The sequence below is a fragment of the Haemaphysalis longicornis genome, unplaced genomic scaffold, assembly GCF_048455015.1.
Source record: "Haemaphysalis longicornis isolate Haplotype H1 unplaced genomic scaffold, Haemaphysalis longicornis Haplotype H1 scaffold_3, whole genome shotgun sequence".
Taxonomy (NCBI): Eukaryota; Metazoa; Arthropoda; class Arachnida; order Ixodida; family Ixodidae; genus Haemaphysalis; species Haemaphysalis longicornis.
This window is the reverse complement of record NW_027526335.1, coordinates 58,159,154-58,174,878: the sequence shown is the minus strand read 5'-3', so window position 1 is coordinate 58,174,878 and position 15,725 is coordinate 58,159,154.

Sequence of the window (15,725 nt, the reverse complement as noted above, 5' to 3'; positions counted from 1 at the left end):
TTTCCTGTTTTGAATTTAAACGTGTTTTCTGGTTATCGCTACATCTTAGTTCTCTATATTGAAACTCAAAGTCAACCTTTACAAGCGCACGTTTATTTTACCTTCTCCCTTATTAAATAGAAACAAGCTGAACTCAGTTCCCGCCGCAAGCACTCGCAATTTGCAGTACCTTTCTTCCGCACTCATTCGCTCCTTGCAACACTTCACGCAGTCACGACTTCCGGCCCCCCTGGCGGAAGTTCGATAACTGCGTACTGCGGGCATACAACGCCGAATACGCTTCGCAGGCAACCGGCTTTCGTGGAGAACAAAAGACCCTCGAGTCCTATGCGGTGACGAGATCTTAAGAGCGTGAAACATTAGCAACTCCCGTCTCTTTCTTCTTTGCAAACCTCGTTTCGCGTTTCGTTCCGTCGGAGGCACGAGTGGTGGCGGGAGCTCCGCCTTTCAGCTTTTTCAAAAACCCAGAGCCGCCGCGGCAAGAGTGGAAGGCTTGCGAGCAAAGCTGACTTCCAACTCAAAAGCGCGCGTGGGCAAAACAAAGGCGACTCGCGACACAACGCCGCCCCGGCTTCCGAACACGCAAAACCGCATCTGCAGCGAGAACGGGTAGGCGCGCACTCCGGTTACACCGCGGCCATTTTTATTTCTGTTCTCCGCAGAAGTCGTCGACGAGTTTGTAGCGCAGCGCGTTTTATCATGCAAACGAAGCGGCCGAAATTCGTTGGCGCGCGAGCGACGCGTGTTTGTCGCCGTGTGCGACTCGTACCGCCGACAAAAGCTGAAAGAGTGCGGCCGTGCCGGCGTCCAGTATTTCCTTTCTCGCCAGCTCGCTTTTGCTCTCTTTTCGTCGCGCGCCTTTTAAACCTGCGGCGGAACTCGTTATCGCCCCGCAGGCACGTGTGTGTGGCGGTGAAGAAAACAGGCTCCGTATCCCCCTCTGCATGTGCGTTGTACGTTGACGCGTGCTCGCCGAGGTGGCCGAAACGCTACTTGTACTGTTACTTTCACACCGCGGAACGCGCCGTTTCGGCACGAAGGTTGGCTGTTCGCGACGCATATTTGTATGTTGTCGCGGGAAATATATTTTACGGGTGTTACTTCCCGAAAAAAAGTCGAGTGAGAGGCGGAAACATGAATGAAAAGAAGCCAACCCTTTGAGCAAAAGCGCTAGGTGCGCCATGAGCGAAAAACACGCCTAGCCTGTGAGGCCAGCTGGGCGAAAGAATGCCGTGTCAGCAAGAAAGAGGAGCATGCATGGCTAGGCAACGCCTGGGCATGCGCAGAACGGCTCGCCTACTGAACGAAAGAATGCCGTACCGGCAAGAAAGGAGAACGTGTGTCTTCGTTGTTAGGCAACGCCTGGGCAGCGCTGAGCGGCCGGCTCGCCTGCTGAGCGAAAGAATGCCATGTCAGCAAGAAAGAGGAGCGCGCGTTTCCGTTGCTAAGCAACGCCTGGGCATGTGCAGAGCGGCTCGCCTGCTGAGAGAAAGAATGCCGTGCCAGCAAGAAAGAGGGAAAGGCGTGTGTCGTGCTGGCAGAAACGTTCCTCGCGCTGCGGTCGCTTCGTATGCGTATATGTGTGTCGCGGTGTTGGTGTGGCATGGATGATGCACTACCATAAATTGGTCGTGCGTCGGAAGTCGAAATTTGGCATCGTTTCCCGTTAAGAGCGATGACCTAGCGTAATGTTACGTTTTTTTTAGCTTACAGGCCTGTTTCGTTTACTCACTCAAGGCTGGCAAGCGTGGTGTAATATTAGTACTTTGTCATTAGCCTGAAACTCATAACAGACTAGTCATGAGTAATGTGTGTTAATAAGGCTGTATAGCCTAACCTGGGTCACAATCACCTTCAGCACAACCCGCCGCAGTGGTTCTGTGGCTAAGGTGTTGTGATGGTGAGCCCAAGGGCGCGGGATCGATTCCCGGCCGCGAGGCCGCTTTTTTGATGGAGGCGAAAAGCGAGAACGCCCGTGTCTTCGGACGCGCGTAAAAATCCCCAGAGGGTCGAAATTGTTCCGGAGCCCTCCACTACGGCGCGACTCATTGCCTGTGTAGCGTCGGTGCGTTAAACCCACAATCAATCAGAACCTTCAACACCACAATGACCTTGCTGGAATCAACAAGCAGCAGCACCCCGCTATCCAGCCAATTTCGAATTTACCGCATGAAACGACGTTCATTTTTTTGCAGCAGGGAATCTTCCGCATGCATGGGTGAGCTTCGATAAAGGCCTCTATCCTAAACTGTCATGCACACCTTCGCTTCCTAATCGTGCATTCTCGTTGCTGCCGTGGCTTATGAAGGCATGAGCTTAAAATTTTTGGAACTGTTGCATTCCTCATGTATGGCGTTCCGCGGAACATCATGAAAACGACGACCCGTGTGTTCTATAAGTTATGGCCTGTAAAGTGACATGCATACAGAGAGAGAGAGAGAGAGAGAGAGGAATCACTAAAACCGTTCATAACATAAAGAATACGAATAAACAAATTAAATCAATAAACAACTTCAGTTAACCAGCAGCTGTCATTTGGGCGGGTTGGTACGCACCTGCAAGGGTTTAAAAGCGCTGCACAAAGATGACGGATTGAAAAACGAAAGGACTCTCGGTGAGCTTTTCAATCAATCAGTTTCAAGCAAGCGTTTTCAAGAAGTCGGTAATTTCAATAAAAAATAACTTCAGCGGCCTCGATAGTATTCCACGCTATTTCCAACGGAATTCCCCTCGCTTCCGCAAAAGTGCGTAGCATGAGCGCAAGACTGGAAGTCTATGCAAACCCAAAACAAGCTAGCCTCACTACAAAGAAAACAAGCGTTAATTCTTTTTTTTTGGTAAAACAGTACTTATTCAGCGAGCTTACCAAAACCAAAATGAAAGACCCTAATTTTTTCATATGCAGCCCGTTCTTCAGTATCTCCCAAACTTAAGGACGCCCTCCACCGGGCACGTGCACTGACATTTGCATCCGAATGCGGCTAATAAAGATTTATTTATCATAATCAGCATCACTTCCTGTCTTATATGCACAGTAGCTGTACAACAGCATAGGTATACAGTCCTCAAAAGTGTTACCAACAACAAAGAACGAGGTTCCAGCCAATGCACAGAGCGGAATCTTACTACCGTGCCCGGGCTAATCAGGGGCGTTATGCACATGCGCTGGAGGAGCCGAGCGTACATAAGATCAGCCTCGCGAGCGCTGATTTGGAGCCACCCAAGATTCGCCGGTGGCTATCGTAAGCTGACACCCGCTTCTTAGCAGTTGTTAACACTTTTGACGACAGTACGAACGTCAGTTCCCCGGTGAATGACTGTGTGCGACTAGCGACATATCAAAGATATAACAAAGATTCGCTGCAGTGGGCGCCTCGATGCGCCGAGCACACTGCCAGCGACCAAGCCTACCAGGCAGCGGTACGGTATATGCGTCTTCATTGGGCGCTGCAGCACGCGGTGAGCGTTTGTATTTCGCCGCGGAAGCGCAGCAGGAGCAATATCGGCGCTACGGATGAAAAATGGCTGACACTCGGTCCCCGGCCAGCTAATCCGTTGGCGGCAACTGACCCCTGGCTCGGTGGAAATGAACCCCTGGGCCACCCTCGTCCGAATGATCCTGCGGGGACTGGCCAATAGAGACGTCACGCGAGAGTTGAACGTGGGCTGGCTTCCGGATTGACCCGCAGAGCAGGTCGTGACTACGAGCCACGTGCAGCCGTGAAGAGATTGCCATTTGTTTTCCAAGTTCAACAGGAGAGTAGATGGATGATGTATTAGCGAAAGTAAAAAAAATTGTCTGAGGCTCAGAACTCAGAAACTACTATAACTGAGAGAGAGAGAGAGAGAGAGAGAGAGAGAGAGAGAGAGAGAGAGAGAGAGAGAGAGAGAGAGAGAGAGAGAGAGAGAGAGAGAGAGAGAGAGAGAGAGAGGAACTCGAGTCCGGGAATCCATGTGTCGCCCTAGCCTACTGGGATGACTGTATGATGTGGTGATTGACTGATTTTAAATTACTAAGGTTAGTATGCGTTAAAAGTAACGTTAATATGCGGGCGGTGCGTATAGTCAACGGGGAAATAGACAAAATAAAAGACGTTTGGGACATAAATCTGCTTGTATCATTCATTGCTTTATTAAAGGTGAAAGCAGATAATGGTAAGGATTGAAGAAATGCGTGAAACACGGTATTGCCGCGCCATTCGACTTAAGTGCTCCTTTGAGATAAATGATCAGCCGATGAAAACAACTAAAGATGAAAATTTATTGCTAGCCGAGTAATGCCGTCGTGCGAAAATCCTGTAACCGGCGACACTCCTGTGATTCCCCTGCAGGCAAGCCCACCTCCCTCTGCAATATAGGTATATTGCCCTGCACTGCCGCCTTCTCCGCCGCCGCCCCCCACCACTACCCTCCCCCCCGCACCCACACCTCTCCCCGGAAGCAGGCCACATGCTGGGCATCATACAAACGCACACCTTCCCACACAGTACACAATTGATACACACTCATGCACACCTCTTTACTGCCCCCACCTGCCCAGCCTTCGGGGCACTCGGCACTCACTACCATTCCCTCTGCGAATTTCCCGCAGACCCATACCCCCCCGTTCCCTCCCCTCACCTCTGGGAGCAGCTGTTGCGCGACCCGGAGGAGTCGGGCCAAGTGATGACCACCTCCCGAGCCCTGGCGGTCGCTGCGGCCCTCTGGGCATGTCTTCTGTTAAGGCTCGTCATATTGGTTACGTTATACAAAAAATGCATTACTTTAACTTATCCTTTAATTAATCTTTAACTCATGCTTCAATACAGTATTTTTTTTATCACTAACTATCATCTTGTTGGCACGATGGCGAAAAATTCGTATATGCGTTGTGTTGGTATACTCATAGCTAGGCAATACAGCTTTGGAGACCGGCGAAGAAAACTTCTTCCCAGCGATTCTCTCCGGCTTAAATCTGAGCTGAAAGTGCGTTGTTTGGGGAGCCTGTGCCCGAAAAGAAATTTTACGACATTACAAACCTCTATGAGTCTAATGAAAAAAAACGAGTAATAACAGTTCACGGCTTGGTCCGTAATACGTAGGCCTACAAGTGTATGACAACGCATTATCATTACAGACATCTGATTAGCGCGTGCTTCGTAGTTTTGGTTTTTCAAAACGAATACATCGTGTCATGCTTGGTTTTTTACGCCTTGGTCAAGGCGCGCGGCACTGCATTCTTCCCCAAGTTCGTCCGAATCTTCGAGACAATTCAAGCATGTCAGGAAACATCGACATGCTTCTAAGCAAGGTGTCCATCAGTGCACGCATGCTTTGACCCCAAGCTATTTTTTCCTACACGCCCAGATGATTCGGCACAGTGCCCACCAGACACACGCTTGCCGTAAGCGCAGACGCCCTATAGAAAATCGCTGCTGCCGAAAAGCAAAGACCGCACAGACAGGGGCATATTTCACCACGCTCCGTTCGTCGCAGCCGAGTTAAACTGCGCCTCGAGCGGGCGAGAGCGAGCTCGGATCGGACAAGCGAGGCGAGATTTTCCCGGAGTGCTGGCGAAACTCATCATTTAAAAAACAATGGAAGAGCAAGATCGCGATAAAGCCGCGCAAGTGGGTCCGCGCGGAGTCGGTTCTTCATCGCGCAAATGGCGCAGAAGTGGGCGTGGCTGGAGCGGAAACGGCGTTAAGGGTTCTTCTTAATTGCGACCATTTAGAAGAAGGGAAAGAGAAGAAAAAGAGTAGAGGCCGGGAGAGATAAAGAAAGACGTAGGAAACATTCGAACCTCGTTAGCCTTTTGTTCTCGCCTAGAGAAGATGAGAAAGAGAGAGAGAGAGAGAAACTGGAGGGGGGGAGAAGGGGGAGCCAGGCGGGAGAGGCCTGGCTGTGTGCAGAAGAAAAGCTCCCGTTGTTGAAATGAACCGACTTGACATTCGCAGCGCTCGCCAAATGGCCGCCGCTGAAACAAAAGGAGGAACACAAAATCGAACCGCGGTTCGGATGCTTTCTTCCCTCTTCGTGCTTCCCTTTCGTGTTCTCTCTCTCTCTGCTTCTTTCTCTCTCTCTCTCCTCATACAACTCAAAGCGCGGACCGTTTTTCTGCATGTCAGGCCTCGGTCCGCCAGCAGGCCCGCTTACTGTTTTTGTTCCCTCTGGCAGCCGCCATAACAAAGTGGCGGACATCATTAATTTAATTGACGGACATGCTCGCGCCGCCAGGAGAGTCTGTCGTCCCCAGAGAGCTGCGAGAGATTTGTCGTTAATTGATTTGATTGACTTTGTCCCCGACGCGAGTATTTTTTTTTTTTTCTCTTTCAGTTCCCGTCGTTCACGCCTCGCAGCTCGGAAGAGGGACCAAAAGCAGACGTCCTCAATTTTTTAGCGCTGGGTTTACGTTTACGTTTCGAGACATTGATTTCCCTTTGGGGTTGGTGATCAACCATCATCACTGGTTGTTCACCAGTGGTGATGGTTGGCTAGATGTATGCTTTATTGGCGTTGAACTCACCTTTCGTGGGCAGGCCACAACGCCTAACCCGTATCATCTAATCTGGTTCCGATCCGGCATTTGGCCAGGGCAGAGCAGCCCTGCCTGATAAAAATGGCCGCGGCCATCTGACGCTCACGCGCACTTACAGCTGCTCCGAAGTAACTCATCCTTTCTCGGAGCACTAGAGAGTGGGCTCTACGAAGCGGGATGGAGCGGGCCTGATTATGTCTTTCAGGCGGCACACAAGAATGAAGATGCCCATCAAAAGCCTGTGATACCACAATGGACTTTAGTGGCATCCCTTTTCTTTTCCTTCCTACCAACCTCCTTCCCCTCATAGAGCTTCGGGCCTCATTGATAACCAATCACATTCATTCATTCATTCATTCATTCATTCATTCATTCATTCATTCATTCATTCACTCTATTCGAAACCACTCACGCGGTGACAGTGACAAACCTGCACGCTTAGTCACCCGGACGCTCTTACCCAGGTTACAGGTATACGTTCCATTTATTAAAAGAAACTTGTTTACAGAAAGGTTCTTGAAAAGAAAGTGTCATGTAACACGGACAGTCCGTTAAGCATGCTGTCAAGAGCACTTCCACCAAACTTCCGTGTTTATGGATGGCAAGTCACCGCAACTCGGTTGGAGACAGAGTGAAGCAATAGTTACTGCAGAAACGGTGCGAATACCAGTGTGCGCTGACGTAACACGTACTGAGCTAGAAAACAAGAAAACAAGGGTCATGGCCGTCTCATTGTTTCTCGTTACTGGGCAAGCATGCAACATTCAACTGTGCATAAACCCAACATGTACCAAGCATGCATGAAACGAAGAACGTGGCTTCAATGACACGAAAGCGGCATCGAGGGCCCTTATTTCAAACAAGAGAAATGCTTTCGAGGTTAGAACACTTACGCTTGTGGCACGTCAAAGAGTCGAGTACTGCTCAGGCGGACACCGACTGATGCACACATGACAGTTCACAAATAACCATACACTTATAGAATGAGTGATGGCGCAGCGGATACAATAGTCTCCTCGCAGTACAGAAACGGTATACCTGACAACGACTCCCTTTGTCTCCGGCGCTAGCCCCGCGGTGGAGCTTCAGTGGTAGCGCGGCATATATGAAACTCTACGATGCGAAGACTGCAGGGAAGTTTTTCCAAGGTGAAAATAAAGAGAACGGGAAGCGATGCTACAAACCCGGCTTAACTAAAACGGTAAAAACAATATGCGTAACAAGTGTGGTGAATCTCTTATGCGTGTTTAACCTATTTGCAAGGCATAAAGTGAACAGGTTTGTTGCACGTTTCTCATATCGTTTCTGAGAAATTCTTGGTATGCATAAAATCTTGTTGCGTTTCACACAAAATACGTGGGACAAGCTTTGGCTGGAACATGCGCAACCAGATTAGGAGCTTGGACTATAAGCTGACCACACTTGAGAACGTCGCGCATTATTCGTGTCCCTATTCACGTTTTATTTCTTTTTTGCTATGGCTACGGTCGAATGAACAAACAGCCTTCATTGTGCCCACAAACAGGATCCGTGAGACGTTACAATTTTCTCAGCCCCAAGATAGGTCACATGCGGGCTTGGTTTCCCAAGTTCAGAAAACAATTACGGTCATTTGCGCCGGCGTTGTGGCACGACCTGCGCGGACGCAAGTTTTCTTGTCCGCGCCGAACCGCCCTGCGGTGGTCTGCCTCACAATGGAACGACGTCCTGGGAAAGGAAGGGCCGCGGCTGCAGGGCGTACTACAACAGCGGCGGCCACTAATTGTCCGGCGGCGCGCGAGTTGGTCGCCCGCGCAAGGGATCTCCCGCTCCCCAAAGGGTCGTGCGTTATTGAAGCAGCGGCGGACGACAAAGCCCATTTCCATATCGGCCGAACGCCGTTCCACGCGATCATGAATTATTACGGAAACTCGCGATGTCTGCGCGGCGCACCCCTGCGACTGTGCTCCTTTCGACGTGGCTGCATGCCACGCGGGATTGAACAACTATTTAGCGCGCAGCTAAAGGGCGCCTGTACGGGAACACGGACCCGGTCGACCAATGAATAATTGCTTGTTCCTCTCGGTGGTGCGATGTGTGAAGCATAAATAGGAATGGAGTGAGCCTCCTGTGGCCGGAGGCGAAGCGTGTGGCTCGAAGACTGTTCTTTCGAGGTTGGGGAGGAAGGGAAAGCTTTTGCGTGAGCGTGATGCGATTTTTTCTGTAAGATAGGGCAATTTTCGGGTGAGTTCTCATCAGCGCTGCCTAATCTGCGACGGTTGCAAGAACGCCGTACACGCGAGGGAGATAGGCGAGGTCCGTGGAAAAGGCGCGTCCGCTTGGGGCGCAACCTTACGTCCGCAAAATTTGTGCGCACGTTGTATGCCAGAAGCGGTGGGCTCCCCATCTCTTGAAAGGAGCTTAAAGGCATGAATATGGGTGAGTTCAAGCAGGCCTTTGTATTTGACGGGCGCTTTCGAATGTTGGCTAAGTAAAAAAAAAAAGAAAAGGAAGGAGCGCGCCCTCACAGATTGGAACCAAGCGCTCTTCTGCGGTCTTGTGAACAAGATGCTTTTTAAAAGGCATGCTACCACGGTTGACATCGGAGTGAGGGTGAGAAATACCCCGGTCGTGTCCGCAGTATCGTTATCTCGTCGCCTGTGTTCGTATAGAGATTGCGTTTGGGAAAATTAGTTGATAATGTCTTCTTTCATTGCCTACTGTTCATTAAGGTAGCACCTTTTGGGAGTATGAAAATCAGAAAAAAAATTCTGAAATTTGCAATAAAAGCCATAGTGCCTTTTCTACAGAAGCGCAAACAATATAAATGTAGAGGGCGATAGTAAGCTACTATTACTCTACGGAAATATTCAAGGCAATGGCAAAATATTATTCTTCCCTGCCCCCCCCCCCCCCCGTCATTATGTTCTTAAAAATAATCGAGTTCGTTGTTCCACTGCAGAGTGTTTTTGTTGTTGTTGTTGTTATCTTCTCCTTTCGTCCTCGTTTGGGTTGCGCTGTTGACTCAAGAATGAGTATATACCGACTTGTCCAACCAACCTTATAACTCGTCAAAATTGCAATCCTGTCATAGCCACATCTTAAATCTGCTGAAACTGCGTAACAGATTTCCTGTATTTGTGTCCGCTAACAGCACAGCGGCCAATAGTTTAAACAGATGTTCTATTTGAGCTGATTTTTAGGAGTGGAGCTGTCGCACAACACGTAATTTCGCCGTTGCAGGAAAAAATACCAAGAAAATGCGGAGCGCTCGAGAGCGCGCGCCTCGCGGCGACCACGCGCAGTGGCTTCGGCAAAAAAGAAAAACTTGCAAAAATTACCAGAAGCGAGAAAGGCTGAGCATTGGTGAGCGTCTGCTTCGCGGCGAACGCCAAGTCCCGGCTCGCGCAGTGGCTTAAAAAAAAAAAAAAAAAACTCTAGCGCTGTCGTCAAGCGCTACCGCGTATGTAATGTTTACAATGAGAAACACGACGATGTAGATGCATGTGACAGTGACTACTACTAGCACAGTGCAAAGCTACGACGGAACATCTAAATCGAAAATTCAAACTTCTACAAATGCGTGGTTATGTGTCCTTCAGCGCTCACGTATAATGAAATCCTGCAGCTTCGCTATGGTTCAAGCCTTGCGCGACTTAGTGCAAGCAACGCCAGTTGAGCTGGTGGAAGTCTACAATGCTGAGGATGACCTTGCATCCACCACTCGCCGCGAAAAGACGACGATCTCTTCGATGCATATGACGTCTATTACTAGCACCGCAACTATGCAAATAAGCAATGATACTGGAGCTTAACTACGTGTCCGGCAGAGCTCACCTACAACAGCTTCGTCATTCAAGTATTGCGCGTGAGTGCAAGCTTCCCTGCATTTTTTTTCCCAATTTCTATTTAAAACACTGTGCTTTCACTCTTTTGACAATCAATAAGTAGTTAATTTATTTGACCATATTTTAGGGGAAATCTCCAAGGTGGAATACGTTTCTCCAAACGAAAGCTTGACATCCACCCCAATGCAGACGTAAGCGGCTACAAAGGAAAGCTGTACAGCTTTCTCAGAAACTCTGCAGTTAATGCCGCTAGGCTGCTTCGTCAGTTCGCGCGCAGGAACTCCATTACTCAATGGAATACACCGGACTTTGTGCATCCGCGCCTCCATAACCAGGACCCTCTACTCCAGCGCCGTCTTCCGTGTGGGCTGTCTCGATCACAGTCTACTTTACTTTGTAGGCTGTGGTTGGGAGTGGCCTTCACGAAATCCTACTCCTTCCTCATCGGGATGGCCAGTAGTGCCCACTATGACGCCTGCGAGATTGAAGAGACAATCGAACATGGGCTTTGTCGTTGCCCGCTGTACTCATCAGAAAGACGTGGTTTGGCCACCGAGCTCAACCGATTGGACAATCAGCCGTTAACAGTAGAGAATATTATAATACACCGACCCCAATCGACCTCGCAGAAGGAGCCCTTTGCGTTTTACGAATGAAACAGGCTTAGCTGCAAAACTATAGTGCCCGCAAAGGGACTAAAGTGAGTGCGCTGCCCTGCTCTTTCCCCCCTCTTTTTTGCCTGCCCTCTCTTTCATTCCCTGCACACCCCTTCCCCAGTGTCGAGTAGCAAATCCGGGTTCTAAGCCTGGATAACCTCTCTCTCTCTCTCTCTCTCTCTCTCTCTCTCTCTCTCTCTCTGCAGTTGAACAAAAATTAGTCCAGGTCCAGGATTCGAGCCCGGGACTAGCGCTTATCTAGGCCAGTCGTTCTACCAACTGAGATAACCACGAGGCTAGCCATTTGTAGGGCGAAAGCGAATCGATCAACAACTCGAAGTTTTGGACACGTGTTAATCGACCAAATTTAAGAGAAATCGCCAAGGTGGAGTACGTTTCTGCAAAATAAAGTTTCACATCCACCTCAATACAGCCGTACGGCCAAAAAGGAAATTTGTAGTCGTACGGATGCATTGAGGTGGATTTACTCCACAGTAGTTCATCTAGCTGGCTAGCTAATAGCCGTTATGTGCATTTAGTATAGGTGTGTGCGAAAAGAGCTTGTAATTGAAGTGCAGAGGGGAATTCTTATTTATGAACTTGACTTTAGAGAACCTCGCCTTCTATATAGGCAAGCACAGAGCCCATTAGCGAGCGAGGCAGTCGTTACTATCATAATTAATGGATGGTTGATTGACTCTTTAAGCGCGACCAGGGTTATAACTTGACGCCATTTAGTAATAAAAACCCTCTCGTACCCCATGACTTCTGTTGTCCCATAGCGTTGGGAAAAATATTTTTTTTTCTTTTCGATTGCACCTATTATAGAAACGATAACACAAAAGAGTGTGCTAGAGACTTTCAAAATTAGCCAACGCACTCACAGCCATGGGTTCATCAGTTCAAAAGCCCTAATGGATACGTTATAACCAAGTCTGGCTTTCCATTCAATGGAGTCGGTCATGTTTTGCGTGAAGGATGGGGCCTGCACCTTCCTGCATCTGACGTGCATTGTCTTTCCCGTAGCTAGCGACCGCTCAAAGTAGCGGCTTGGCCAACTTGAAGTTCCGGGCTCCTCAAACGACGCAGGAGCCTCCTCGTCGAGGAGCTCTCGTGAAAAGAGCTCTTCGCCACGTTGTTGTGTCTACACAAACGAGGCGCTTTGTTTAGAACGCGTGGCGGCATTTCTGTGGAAACGCTGGGATGCTGTGGCGCTGTCTCCGTCTCCCTCTACTCCGAAACCACACGGAAAACGCCCACACGGGGCCACAAAGCAGACTAAAGGGGGAACCGATTTCCCGTCACTGCAAGCTGCACCTTTCCCTGCTTTGGGGCCGTTTTCTATTGCGCTTCTCATTTAAGGCCAATCTACACCCGCTGGGATTGTACCGTTGCAAAGGAGGAAAATAGCTAGAGCCGTTCAATTGGTGAATATGCAAGAGCTTTCGATGTGCCCGCCATGATTCGCGGCGCACTCATCCGATAGCTACAGCGAGGAGAGACAGCCGAACGACCCAGAAAGGAAAATAAGCGAGGAAGAAAGAGGAGCGCGCGTCTCCTTTAACGCCATCCTCTTTCTTGCTGGCTTGTTGTTCTTTGGGCCAGCAAGCCAGCCACCTTGCGCATGCCTAACGCGCCTGGGCGTTGCCTAGCAATGAAAGTGCGCCCTTCTTTTTCTTTCTGGCTCGGAGTTATTTTGCTAAATAAGCTTCGGAGTCTCCGGATAACGGATTTTCCGGGAACGGCGCATCTAATGTTCTCGTACTAAACGCCTTCCGGCATAGTATGCGTGTAAAACACAATTCAGGGTGGCTAAGCTTGCACTCACGCGCAAGACTTGAGGGGCGAAGCTGCTGTACGTGAGCATTTCCGGACAGTATCGTTGTTTATTTGCATAGTTGCGGTGCTAGTAAGCGTCGTCATATGCATCTAAGTGGTCGTCGCCTTCTTCGTGGCGAGTGGTGCATGCAAAGTAATCCTCAGCATTGTAGACTTCCACCAGCTCAGCTGGCTTGCACTAAGTGGTGCAAGGCTAGAGCCATAAGGACACATTATCACGCATTTGTACAAGTCTGAATTTATTCATTTAGATGTTCCGACGTTGCTTTGAACTGTGATAGTAGTAGTCATTGTCATATGCATCGATATCTTTGTATTTCTCATGCCAAGCATTACGTGCGCGGAACGCTTCACGACAGTGCGAGTTTTTTTTTTTTTTTTTTGACCGGCGAGCCGGGGACTCGCCGGTCACCGCGAGGCACGCTATCACGAGCGCTAACCATTTTCTCGCTGCTCGTGGCTCTTGCCAGTTTATTATTATTATTATTTGCTAAAGCCACTGCGTGAGCCGGGGACTCGGCGGTTTGCCGCGAGGCATTTTCTGCCTCCTCGTGGTTCTTGCCAGTTTATTTTTTTTTTTTTTTTGCTAAAGCCACTGCGCGAGCCGGAGACTCGGCAGTAGCCGCGAGGCACGCGCTCACTAGCGTTCGGCATTTTTGTAGCGTGAGCCACACTGGCCGAGGTTGAGCAGTTTCGCGTGGCTCCTGGAGAGCCGTGCTGCGCATGCGTGAGGAGCAGTCGTTGCTCGCTGCCCAGCGTCTCTCACACACCCCACACGCCCAGCGTCTTCACCGACCTGCGTTCCCCACGTGGCGGCCCGGTCCACTTGATGATCATGCGAGGGGTGGCCGGGTGTGGAACCGACGGCTCGTGCGTCGCAGCAACACCGGCGTGCGCCTGTGGAACCAGCTTAGCTCTAGGACGATTGGTGACACTGCGCCGGAGCCGCTTGATAAATATACATGTATGTATCATATAATGCGTATACCGTGTGTGTGTGTCATTGAAGAAGCAGTAAGCATGATAATCAAGCTATCCTAGACAACCAGGAATGCTAAAAATAAATAGCTGAACCTTAGCTCACGCTACGTACATCCTGGAATAGCCGAACTTAGCCACTGCGAGTTTTTGTCGCTCCTGGTAGTTTTTAAAGTTTTTTTTTTTTTTTTTTTTTTGCTGAAGCCACTGCGCGTGCCGATAACGCTTGGCGGTCTCCGCGAGGCCCGCGCTCATGAGCGCTCCGCGTTTTCTTGGTATTTTGTCCTGCAACATCGAACTTACGGCTTGTAGAACATGTGCGCTGTTAAAAATGAAAGAAGAACATGGAGAAGCTGTCACGCACTCCCAGCATGAGCCGCGCAGCTGACGTCCCGTTAAATGTGGCCCACACCTTGTGGCCAACGACATCGACTACGAACACTAACCGCGCATTCGGCGTGCAGAAAGGATAGTGTTGCTCTGTAATCTTTATGGGAATAAAATCATTCGTTAATACACGGCTTATTTTATCACCCGGGTAACTGTTTTGTATTTGCCCGCATACATCCCCGTTTGGATCAACGACACGTCGACCTAAGGTGAGCGTCGTGCTAAAAATTTCTCGGGATACTTAATTCTTAAGTGCTTTGATGGAGAAAGCTTGCCATGCTATTGTGACGGGTACCCAATATACACCGCCACACGCCGACATAGCTGGCACGCTATTTTACTGTCCTTATTCCATCTTAATCTACTTTAAGCCATCCTAGTACATCCTTATTTTTCTTAATTAGTTTTGACCGACCTTAACACAACTGAATTCAGCTTATTACACCTTAATTAATGAAAATCCATCTAAATATATACCCAATTCACCTTATTTCCACCTTACCAATGATTAACAGCAATCCCTAATCAATAATTAATTACATTTGGTGAACATTAATCCTATCTTCTACACTGCTGGCGTGCATTGGTTCGCTTCTAGGCTTTCTTTATTCATTTCGGATTTTGCATCGTTCGTGTTGGATCCCTGGTTATTTGAGACCAACCCCTCAGTGATACATATACGGCTCTCTCCTTAATGAAGCCGTACTGGTCATATCATGCACACACCTTTTGTCAAACGAGACAAACGATTCCTCAAGGGGAATATCCTTACTCGGTTGATTTATTTATATGATTTCTCTCCTATGAAGAGCGCGTAAAAGGACCTGTTTTTTTAGTGGTTTCTTCACTAGAATGCCGAGGACGTCACAAATAAACCGTGCGAGAGCGCGGATTCAAATTCATTGCATATGCCGAAGAAGCACCTGGACACCGACAGTCTATTTCTGCTATATATTGCAGCCCTGAAGAGTGGTTGCAGTGGTTGGTTGCTGCGGCATAGCGCGAAGGCTGGTGAGCTATGTCCAGTTCAGGGGAACAAATACTTAACCCTATAAGAGATAGTTTTACAGTTAAACCTGGATGCAACGAACCTGTATGGAACGAATTCCTGGATTTAATGAAGGTTTTCAATTCCCCATTGCCACCGCCATTTTAAGCCCATTTGTTTGCGACCTAGGCGTTGCGGCGGTGCACATTGATGAAACGAAGTCGGTACGCTGAGCAGTCATCGTTTTTTTGCACTTTTACTGGAACATCGGCCGGAGAAATGAAGTAATTTAGCGAATACTAGCACTACTGTAAGGAGCTAGCAGAAATGAAAACGTCTAGAAACGCCTAGAAATGAAATTCACCATGATGATGATGATGGTGGTTAAAGAAGCGGCTAGCGCCATCGCGTGGCTAACGTAGCATCCACTTCTGGTTTTCCTTGTGCAGCGTGACGTCAAAACGGGTAGCAAGAGAAACTTCAATCAACTTTTTTTTCCCCCTCACAAGGAAATACCGTGCACGTTTCCA